The following is a 10,958-nucleotide window of genomic DNA, read 5'->3' as shown; positions in this document are numbered from 1 at the left end:
TCTGGGAGAATTCTCCCAAATAACCAACCTCCCTCTCCACATAGGGAGGTTGAGGAAGAAAGAGAGAAAGGGAACCTTAAATTAAATCCACCCTTTCTTGAGAGATTAGCCCGACCACTCTAGCCTACCCTAGAAGAACTTGAACTTCTGGGAGATTTGAAAAATTAATGTGTAAAGATCCCCCTTCTCCAATCAATAAAAGATGTTCCCATTTACAATAAGTTGATTAAGGAGAAGTGCTTCAAGCATCGAGGAAGAAGAAAAAGGGATGCCCCTACCATAAATGTCATTGGGCAACTGTCTAACTTAATGTCGGGGTAGGCAATATGTCCAAAATATTTGGACCCTAGAAGCCCTGTAGTAGATGTGCACATCAATGGCACCATTGTCCCACACACTCTGATTGATCTGGGGGCTGCCATTAATGTGATGACCAAGGACACCATGCTCAAGCTCAACCTCCAAGGGTCATTGAGGAAGACCACAAGAGTTTTGCAACTTGCAAACCATTCCACAGTCACCCTTGAGGGAATTGTGGAGGAAGTGATGGTCTCCATTGACTCCTCGAAGTACCCTGCATATTTCCTTGTTCTCTGGCCTAAGGCTAAGCTTACTAGTTACCCTATCATCCTTGGGAGGCCATGGTTGGGCACAGTTGATGCTTACATTAGCTGCAGAGCTGGAAATATGACCATCAAGAATGGGCATATGTCTAAACAGTTAGTAATATACCCTCCTTCTCAACCTTCTCTAGAGCATGATTTATCTTTATGGTTGGAGGAGGAGGAAGAAGATGAGGTTTATTCAGCCGAACTTTATGCTTTGGAAGCAACCATAGGAGGAGGATAACAAGACGAGGATGACTTAATTGAACACCTGCTCTAAAGTCCAACTCCTAGCTCGTTACCATTAGAAAAAGAAGTAAGGGAAACCCAGAACAATCATCCAATTGACTTATGCTTGGCCAATTCCAACCCACTCTGTGTCAAGACCATAGAATTTGGCCTAGAGAAAACTTTGAAAATTAATCCATTTCTTTCTTCTCTCGAAGAGGAAAAGCTATGCAACATGTTGAGAGAAAACCTAGAAGCCTTCGCTTGGAGTTACAAGGAAATGAAGGGAGTACACCCCTTAGTGTGTACTCACCACATATACATCAAAGAAGTTTGTAGTCCAGTTAGGCAACCACAAGGGAGATTGAATCGAGCTCTTAAAGATAAAGTCAAAGAGGAACTGCAAAAACTGCTAGATGCAGGATTCATTTACCCTATCTTTGACAGTGAGTGGGTCTCTCCTTTAGTGTTAGTTCCCAAGAAAAATGGTAAGTGGAGGATTTCTGTAGATTACAAGGAGTTGAACAAAGCCACAAAGAAGGATCATTTCCCCCTACCCTTCATTGACCAAGTTCTATATGGCCTTGCAGGGAAGAAGTTTTTTTCTTTCCTAGATGGATTCAGTGGGTACAACCAAATCCAAATCTACCCAGAAGACCAGTATAAGACTACATTCACCTATCCTTGGGGTACTTTTGTCTATAGGGTCCTTCCTTTTGGCCTATGTAATTCTCTTGCCACTTTCCAGAGAGCAGTCTTGAGTATTTTTGCCGAATTAGTACATGATGCAGTGGAAATCTATATGGATGATTTTACACCTTATGGCTATGATTTTCAAGAAGCCCTGACTAACCTAGGCAAAGTATTGCACAAACACATTGAAATGATCTTGTCTCTCAGTCCAGAAAAATGTGAATTCTTGATGACTGAAGGGACCAAGCTAGATCATTCAATATCTTAGCAAAGACTGCAGGTGGACCTAAACAAAATAGCAATCATCCAAAGGGTCCCACCTCATCAAAAGCAGAGGGGTGTCAGGAGTTTCTTGGGGTTAGCTGGATAATACCGAAGATTCATAAAGGACTTTAGCAAGTTGGCCTCTCCTTTATTTGGGTTGTTGGCCAAATATTATGAGTTTCTATGGTCAAAAAGCTGTCAAGAGGCCTTAGAAATTTTAAAGGGTAAGTTAACCACTGCACCAATTATTCGAGGCCCAAACTGGGCCCTCCCTTTTCATATTCATGATGATGCCTCACACAAAGCCATAGGAGTAGCCTTAGGTTAGGTAGAGGAGAAACTGCCCTATGCCATCTATTTTATCAGTAAGAACCTGTCAAAGGTTGAGCTAAATTATACTGTGACCGAAAAGGAACTCCTGGCTGTTGTTCATTCATTAAACAAATTTCGGCATTACATTACAGGCTATCAAACATTTGTGCATACTGACCATGCTACAATCAAATATTTAATGAATAAACCAGATGTGAATGCTAGAATTATAAGATTGTTGCTTTTATTATAGTAGTTTGATCTAACTATTGTTGATAAGCCTGGTAATGAAAATGTTGTTGCAGACTTTCTATCTAGGATGAATTTTCCTGCAGGTGAAGAAGGAATGGTGGATGACCAGTTACTAGACGAGCATTTGTTTTCTATTTCAGTTCTCTCCTCGTGGTTTGCTAATATAGCAAAATATTTGGTATGAGCACAGTTCCCACCAAAGTTTCCCTCCAAAGAAAAGAGCAAGATAGTCAGGAAAAGCGCCCCCTTCACCTGGATTGGGGGCAATCTTTTTAAACTTTCCCCAGATCAAATCTTGAGAAGGTGTGTAAGGGAAAATGAAGTTTTTGACATCCTTCTGACCTGTCATGATGGGCCTTGTGGAGGTCACTTTGCAGCAAAGAGGAAAAAATTCAAAGTGTTACAAGCAGGCTATTATTGCCCACTCTTCATTAGGATGTGAAAACATACATTAGTCAGCGTGATCAGTGCTAGAGGATGGGAAAGCCTACTCTAAGAGATGAAATGCCCCTATAACCTCAAGTGACTTTCGAGCCATTTTACAAGTGGGGCATGGAATTCATTGGGCCTATTAACCCTCCTTCAAAGAAAAAATAGTACATTATTGTGTGCACTGATTATTTGACTAATTGAGCTGAAACCAAGGCAATTAAGGTAGCAACAAAAGAGAAGGTGGTTGAGTTCCTAAGGGAGAATGTATTCTACAAATCTGGATAGCTTAGAGAGCTAGTCATAGACCAAGGCAGCCAGTTTACCTCCAACATGATTGAAGAACTGCTCAGCCATCAAAAAATCAAGCATAGGACCTCCACTCATTATCATCCACAAGCTAATGTGCAAGTGGAGGTGACCAATAGGGAACTTGAGAGCATCTTAACCAAGGTAGTGTGCAACAGCAGGAAGGATTGGGCAGAGAGACTAGTTGAGGTCACCTGGGCCTATAATACAACATAGAATACCACCACTGGATTTACACCCTATGAGCTAGTCTTTGGGAAAAAGGCTTTGCTATCCATTGATTTTGAATATAACACATTAAGCATGGCAGCCCAACTAGACTTGGATCTCAATCATGCACAGAAAGAAAGATTGTTCCATTTGAATGGCTTGGATAAATTTAGAATGTAGGCTCTCCTACATATAGAGATAGTTCGGCTTCAGAGGAAGATTTGGCATGATAGACATATTAAAGAGAAGCAATTTCAAGAGGGTGATTGGGCATTGTTATATGATTCAAGGTATAAAGACTTCAAGGGAAAGCTAAGGACAATATCGCTCAGACCTTATGTGGTGGAAAGATGCCATGATAATGGTTCAATGCAAATCAGAACTATAGATGAAGAAGCCATTCCATTGCTTGTTAATGGACACCGATTGAAAATGTACAAGATGCCTTTATCAAAACAAGATTTCATTGACAATATCAATAAGATAGTGATGATGGTGGAGCAAGTTTCAGCTCCTCCCTCATCAGGTTGCTAAAAAAAGAAAAAGAAAAAAGAATAGGGATTCAGGTGAAAACCTCCATGAGATGCCTGGGTCCCATCTTTGGGTTGAAAACCTCGTGAGGTGGCCCAATGATGAAAATAAAATGAAAAAGAATAAGAAGATCCCTGGGTGAAAACCTTCCTTGAGGCGCCTAGGGCAAACATCTAGGGTGAAAACCTCTCTGAGGCAGCCTAGGTGTTTTTCAAAAAAGAAAAAAAAAGTAAAGAGAAAAAAGACATAATTGTTATTTGCAGGTAGGCGAGAAAGACAATCAAGGAGCAAAGAGAAGATCCAAAGGGAACCTTGCCTCACATATATTCATCTCCTCCACTCTGTACCATGCATCCATCCTTCAATTCCGTTGTTTTTTCACTTCATTGCTTCAATTCAGGCGAAGACTGTGTTTTCTACAGGATCCCCTGTATTCCTACAGGATACCCTGAAAACCTACAGGAAGAAATCCGAGGGTGAATGGTAGGTTGGTTAGGTCCTGTAGCAGCCTATCCCACAAAATATCAATCATCAGCTACAAGTCTTCACTAAGATGATCCAGACAGTAGACAACAGACAACAGACAACAGACCGTAGCTAGGAAAAGAGGAAGAAGAATGACCATGCAGCAAATAAACAATAGAGCACCTCTGATCTTCGACAACTACAACATGTCATCGAGACCACAGGTAAGTATCCCGCTCACTCATTCATATGAATAATTTGATCAAAAGTTGTAAAGGTTATGAGGTAGTTGGTCTATAAGTGAAAAGGTGGCCAGTTAACTTGGCCACCCTCGTTCAGTCATCACATACAAAACTGGGCTTCCTCTCACACATGGCCGCAGTTAACTCAAAGACAGAGGAGAAGTAGGAAAATAAGTGGTTAACTATGGATCTACGAGGTGGGAGCTGATCATGAGGAGTGGGAAACAAAAAATTGTTTGCATGAATTCATGCATTCCACCTCCTCGAAACTCCCTCACTCAAGTCAGTCTTATAACTCTGGCACTCACCGGAAGCAAGGATCCATTGTTCTGCAAGAGAATTTCTACAGGGGCATGCACAGGAATAGTCTACAGGAGCAGTCTACAGGATACACAGAGGCAGTCTACAAGATAGACAAAGAGGGGTTCAAGTGGGAATATCATGAGAACTGCCCACTGCCACCATTCTAAAGAGGTAGGATCTAAAAATCCATCCGCATTTACAAGAAAATGAACTAGAAATGCTCTAAAATCTAGTGGATATAACAACTGTGGGAGGTGAAGTACATACGCAGGAAACTCTGTTTTCTCCTGAATTTAAAGTTCTTGTGTCAAAGCTCTCATTTCCTCCTTAAGCCTCACAAGCAAGATGACAGGAGGGTTTAATAGGAGAGAACCCACAAACACTATGAGGATACAACAACACCCCCAAGTGCTTGAAATCTTTATAAGACACTAATGGATGGGTTTTTCGAAAAATTAACAGGGCATGATGATGAAGTGGCTCAAGAATTTTCTCATTCCCTCACTCCACATAGCATAATCCATGCCACTGTTATATTTAGAGGGCTCACTATAGATCTCACCCCAGAGCTCATCAGTAGGGTCACCAAACTTCCCCTAGGAATTCCATGGAGAAAAGAAGACAAAGCAAACAGATAGGTGGCAAAAAGGAAATTATTTTTAGAAGGTGAAGAACCCATAGAGGATAAAAATGGAGTAAGGAGGGACAGTCTTCCATACCCATGGAGTGAGGTAGTTTACAAATTCATCAAATATATCTCATGTGAGGGTAGATACAGTGTTTTTTATGCCTACCATTTTAGGATGCTTGAAGAATTAATATTTGGGGTAGAAACACTAGTTCAACAAAGACTCAACATACCCTATTTCTTGATGCAATCACTCATAGACTCCAGCAACAAAGTAAAATAAGGGAAGTCCCAACAATTGACTCACCATGGGTTGATCAGGATCCTCATTGATGATGCCCTCCAAAACCTCAGGATCCATGTAACATGGTTAGTCTTCAGAGACTTACCAGCAGAGAATGACATCAAAACCCTCACCTATGATGTTAGTCCTTCTGTCAGTGAGGAGGAGGAAAAACAAGAAGAAGAATATACAGAGCTAGATGGGGATGAGATGAATGAAGAAGAAACTAATACATAGGATCATGATGAAGTAGAAGAAGAAGGAGGATGATGCTAAAAAAGAGGAAGAAATGAAGGAAGAAACTTATGGAGATGAGAAAGAACAGAAAGAGGAAGGAAATAAGAAAAATAGAAAGGAAGAAGGCATTGAAACAAAAGGGGAAGAACACAAGGAAAATTCACCTAGGGTGTCTCCAGAGGCCCCTGCGAGGGAGGCAATAGCTGCCCTCACTCCTCTCAGCACCCCAGTCAAGAAAAAATGGAAAAGAAGGAGGAAAACCCCTCTATATTTTAGAACAATAAAGAGTATGAGAATCAAACAAGAGAAGCTCAAGGAAATGGGCAAAGAGCTAAGTGGCTTAAGATAAAGAGAAGCAATAATGAGAGATTTACTAGAGAGAGAAAATGCATGGCTGAGAGGACAACTTTAAAAAAGGGAAAATCGACTACCATGTATGGCCATTCTCTCCTTGGAGGCCATCCAATGTAGGATGCTAGCTAAATCCTATGCTCATTACCTCAAAGGAAAATGGCTATAATTTCAAATTAAAACACGAGCACAAAGGGCCACCATGCCATTTTAGGACTACAAGCAGTTTATTGATATTTGTGATTAAAGTACACTAGAGGATAGGGCCAAAATGGCTGAGTTTTACTTGCACAACATGGCCCTCACAGACATGAATGTTTTGGATCCTAATGTTGAGCTAGGAGATCTACAATTAATGGCTTTGGCATCATGGATGAACCATGAGGAGTTAAGGGCTGCAGAGATGAAAAGAATATTGACCAGAGAGAAAAATGAACCTCTTTTCATCAGAGTTGAACGATCAAATCCCAGGGCCCTAATCAGCAACCATAATCTAAGTGAAAATGATCCTCAGTTGGCACCTAGATATCTTGCTGCCCAAGAGCAAGCAATTTCACATTTTGAGGATATGTTTAGGCTACTAGGAGATGATAGTAGACATGCCTGTGCAAGGAGATGGAACACAATGCCACACAGCTTGAATATCAAAGAATATCACTTCCCTCAAAGGTTGAGAGAGGCACTCAACAGGACACCTATGTATAAGCAATCAATGCAAAGGTTGAAGGTCAATTGGATAGGCCTAAAACCCAGTCCACCACTACTACTAGGAATGCTAGAAGGGAGAAAAGAAGAAGAGGAAAAGAGACAGTGAGAAGAAGTAGAAAGGAAATAAGGCTTCTATGCACAAGAAGAAGAGACCACAGCAGAGGCATGGGATGTCATGGAGACTACTAGAGCCATGAAGGACATGAACATTGACTAAGTTGCTCAGAGGATAAGTAACACTTTTAGTAGGGGGGTGATGATGAGCCTCATCATTGGGTAATTATATGGGCCTTAATTCACCTCCTAGCTTAGTCAAACCAACTATTCTCACAACTTATTGCATACTTTTGATTATATTTTGTCTATGAGATGAGTTGGAGTTGGACATTTTGCTTTGTGGTCTAATGTGCATGTAATGCAGGATTAAAGGATAAAAGCAAGGAATTTTAGCAAAGACCTTGGTAAAAACTCGAATGGGACAAGGGAGAGGAATTATAGGAGGGAAATCCTCCTCATTTACTACCCCTCCATTCAAATATTCCTCCATTAGCTTGGAGTGCAACCAACCAAATCATGAGGACTAGAAGGCAGCTGAGCAAGTGAAAGTAAAAGCACTAGTTTATCTCTAGTTTGGGAGTCGAGCCTCCCTAATTTTAAGGAAGTCGTTGGAGATTTCAGATGCATAAGTAGAGAGGCCTAGGACCTCAGTAGGATTCAGACTTTTGATTGTAAAACTCTACTTTATTTTCAAGCTGCAAGACTTGTGACAGTTTTTGATGTAATCCATTGTTTTGATAATAAGAATGAGTTTTGTTTTGAGCCAGCACTGAGTTAACTTAAAGGGCTGAAGCTCTTGGGTTAGGTCCCAACCCTAGCAGCTAAGGATCCTCTTTATTGTAGATGTATGTTAGCATAGTGTTACACTAAAAAATGTCACCATGGCTATTTACAGTTAGTATGGCTCTATCAACAATCATGCTATCCTCTTAGGCAAGTCTTATGCCTTTGCTCTCCATGTCAAACTCCAAAAAGAGAGAAAGTCTTTACAAATGTATTTATCTTTGGGTACGCAGGTTCTCTCAACCTTACCTGCGGGTACGCACCCAATGTTCACAAAAGCTGCGTCTTTGGACGCTCTGTATGTAAAGGGGCAGGTGCGTCCCCCTGTAAAGGTCAAAATGCGCAAGTTTCATCTTTAAAAAGTTACTTGTGGTCATTTCTAGAGCATTCTAGAAGGTTGTTCGACGTGTATTGAGCGCCTCCAGATGGTTCATGCACCCCTACCAAAGAGGAACTTATCCCATCAATAAGGGAGCTATCCCATCCAAAGAGGGGATTATCCCATTGATGGTGGACCTGATTAACTTCCTCTTGAGCACTATAAATACAGGCATTGGGCCAGAAGGAGGGGAGGTTGGAAGCTATACATTTCTATGGGTAGATGCTGCTGGAATTAGGACTCCCATTTAGAAGCTTGTGAGGAGAGATTGCCATCTTTGCTTGTTCTATTTGGAAGTGGGTGAGCTTTGTCAAAGTAAAGGAGAACTCTTGATGGACCATGGGAGGGACTTGCACAACACCAAGGCTCAGGTTGTATTTGTTCCTTTTGTTACCTATTAATGCAAATGAGTCCATTCTTCTCAATAACTTGTTATTTATGAGTTGTTTCATGTACTCCTTGGTCTATGTGTTAAATATGTTTTATTTTATGAGATTATCAAGTGCTATTTAATCGTTTGATTGTTAGTGGATGCAGGTTTCAAAGTGAAGGAGGAGCTCATCTGGATCAGCGGAGCTGGACTGCTACAACAGCGCGGGACTACAGGTAGGATCTAAACACTTGATTTCTTATATAGTAAATGCATGTTAAGAGAATGATTGCTCTTGTTTGTCTTGTTTGTCACTAGAGAGTCTTAGGCTCCTAGGGAGGTTAGTTGTGTCCGCACAATCGACTCTTTCCGCCTGACAAATTGGCGACTCCGCTGGGGACTCCATTGATGTGAAAGTCTTTTCCTTTGTATGAACTTTGCTCTGAGAAAATTGGTTTATTTTTCAGGTTTTTGGCTCTGTGACTTTGTTTTTGGGTGGGTTAGCTTAGGGTTAGATTCATTTTAGTTTTTCTTGAATTTTCCAGTAGGACGCACCCTCTGAGTATTGCACAGTGCGTCCTCGACGCACTGTCGCTGTGTGTACAGAGCGGGTCCGCACTTGTTTTAATGGGTTGCCTGCGTCCCCTGCTAAAATTTGAGAAAATTCCATTTTTTGCATTTTTTCTCTTAGATTTTGCTTTTTCTCAGTTTTTACTGCCCAGATTCATTAGTCTCTTGTCAAAGATCTTCACCTGAACTTGTTTCGATAGCATTGAGTGTTTTAGTGGATTTCATAGAAGTTTAAGCCCTAGGGTTTGATTTTTGAGTAGGTCTTGTAGTGACTTTGGCGGTAGAAGTTGTCAAGCCTTAGATCTCTCTGGTTTTGTCAGCATTCTTAGAAGTCAGACATGTCATAAAGTCTACCTGTGAGAGCAACTTACCATTGAGTTGTCTCTTTGGCAAATTTCGAAGTGCTTGTTGATTGAGTATTGAATTCCATTTTACAAAAAGAACAAAAATATTTGAGTTTTGTTTTGACTAGTCTTTTGATTCTGCATTAGCTGGTCCTTGATTTGATTTTGGTCAAGTAAAACAACCTAGAATCATCTTTGTAGGCTTTTTCCTCATTAGGTTTGCTTAGAGTAATTTCTTTTTTGATTTGCTTGTGAGTTAAGTTTTCATAGATTTTATAGCTTTTGAGATTGATTTTTGTTAAAATAGGTTTATATGCTTTATTAAATAGAGAAAATACAAAAACATCTCCTTTGAAAAGTTTTGTTTCAAGTAGCTTTGAAGAGTTTTGAAAGAAAAAGAGTTTTTCGTGCACGTAAGGAGTGGTCATGTTTGTATGTTTGGAAAGATAAAGAGAATTGTTTCTTTGATTGTCTTTACTAAGAAAGTTGTTTTCTATAAAATTTGCATCTCTCAACTCTCTTAGTTAAGAATTTCATTGAAAAAAGGAAAAGTAGCGTAAATCATCTTAGGTGCATCTTTGTAGTGGTTTGAGTCGAGTCTACACACCATTGGTTTCACTTCCGCTACCTTTTGTCTTTAAGAAAAACCATAAAATTAACGCTTAAAGTAAAATCAACGTAGTAACTTTTATTTACTAGGGCTCTGAAACACCAATTTAGATCAGGCTAGTGTCTTGGAGTAGGTGAGTAATTAACTCTCCAAGACAACAAAACCAAACTAGTAGCTTATCTTGTGATAGAATAAATCCAATTGTCTCATTTGTACTCTGGGAAAGCTCCTCTTAAAGGAGAAGCACGAGCTCGTGTCCGAACCAGTGAGGGGATCAATCCCCCCTCGTTGGGAACGACGCTAGACATGCACGTATTACAAATGGTAAACCTCAGATTAACCATTGTCGAGGAGCCAGGGGTCACTTGTCGGTAAACCTTGGATTATTGTCAAGGAGCCGGCAAGGGGATTGAGCTTGATACTCTGCCCTTGCGTGCTGTCGGAGTGTAGACTGTTCCCCCAGGTGCATTTGTTGCGGTTGGTAACCTTAGTGACCATTATCTTTAGGATTCTACCGAGGTGACGGTGGAGGGAAGATCCCACTGTACCTGGAGCAGACGTCGGCTAGACTCACTTGGATTTTCCGGGGGTTCACTTCACTCGAGACGGTTAAAGTGGAGGAACTTGTGCCGGTCTATTCATTAAGCAGGTTGCCGGGGTAACTGTTCCACCCGCCACTTCTGTACTGAATCCGGCGATGTTGGGTTTCATCACCAACTAGCGCTTTCGGTCTGGAAGGCTACTGTTTGTGCTTGGTTTGACGCCCTAGATTCTTTAGGCGTGTGATTCAAATTT

This window comes from Pinus tabuliformis, chromosome 1_1 (genome assembly GCF_031772625.1).
Source record: "Pinus tabuliformis cultivar Carrire ecotype Pingquan chromosome 1_1, CPIR1, whole genome shotgun sequence".
NCBI classification, from domain to species: domain Eukaryota; kingdom Viridiplantae; phylum Streptophyta; class Pinopsida; order Pinales; family Pinaceae; genus Pinus; species Pinus tabuliformis.
This window is presented reverse-complemented; position numbering follows the sequence as displayed.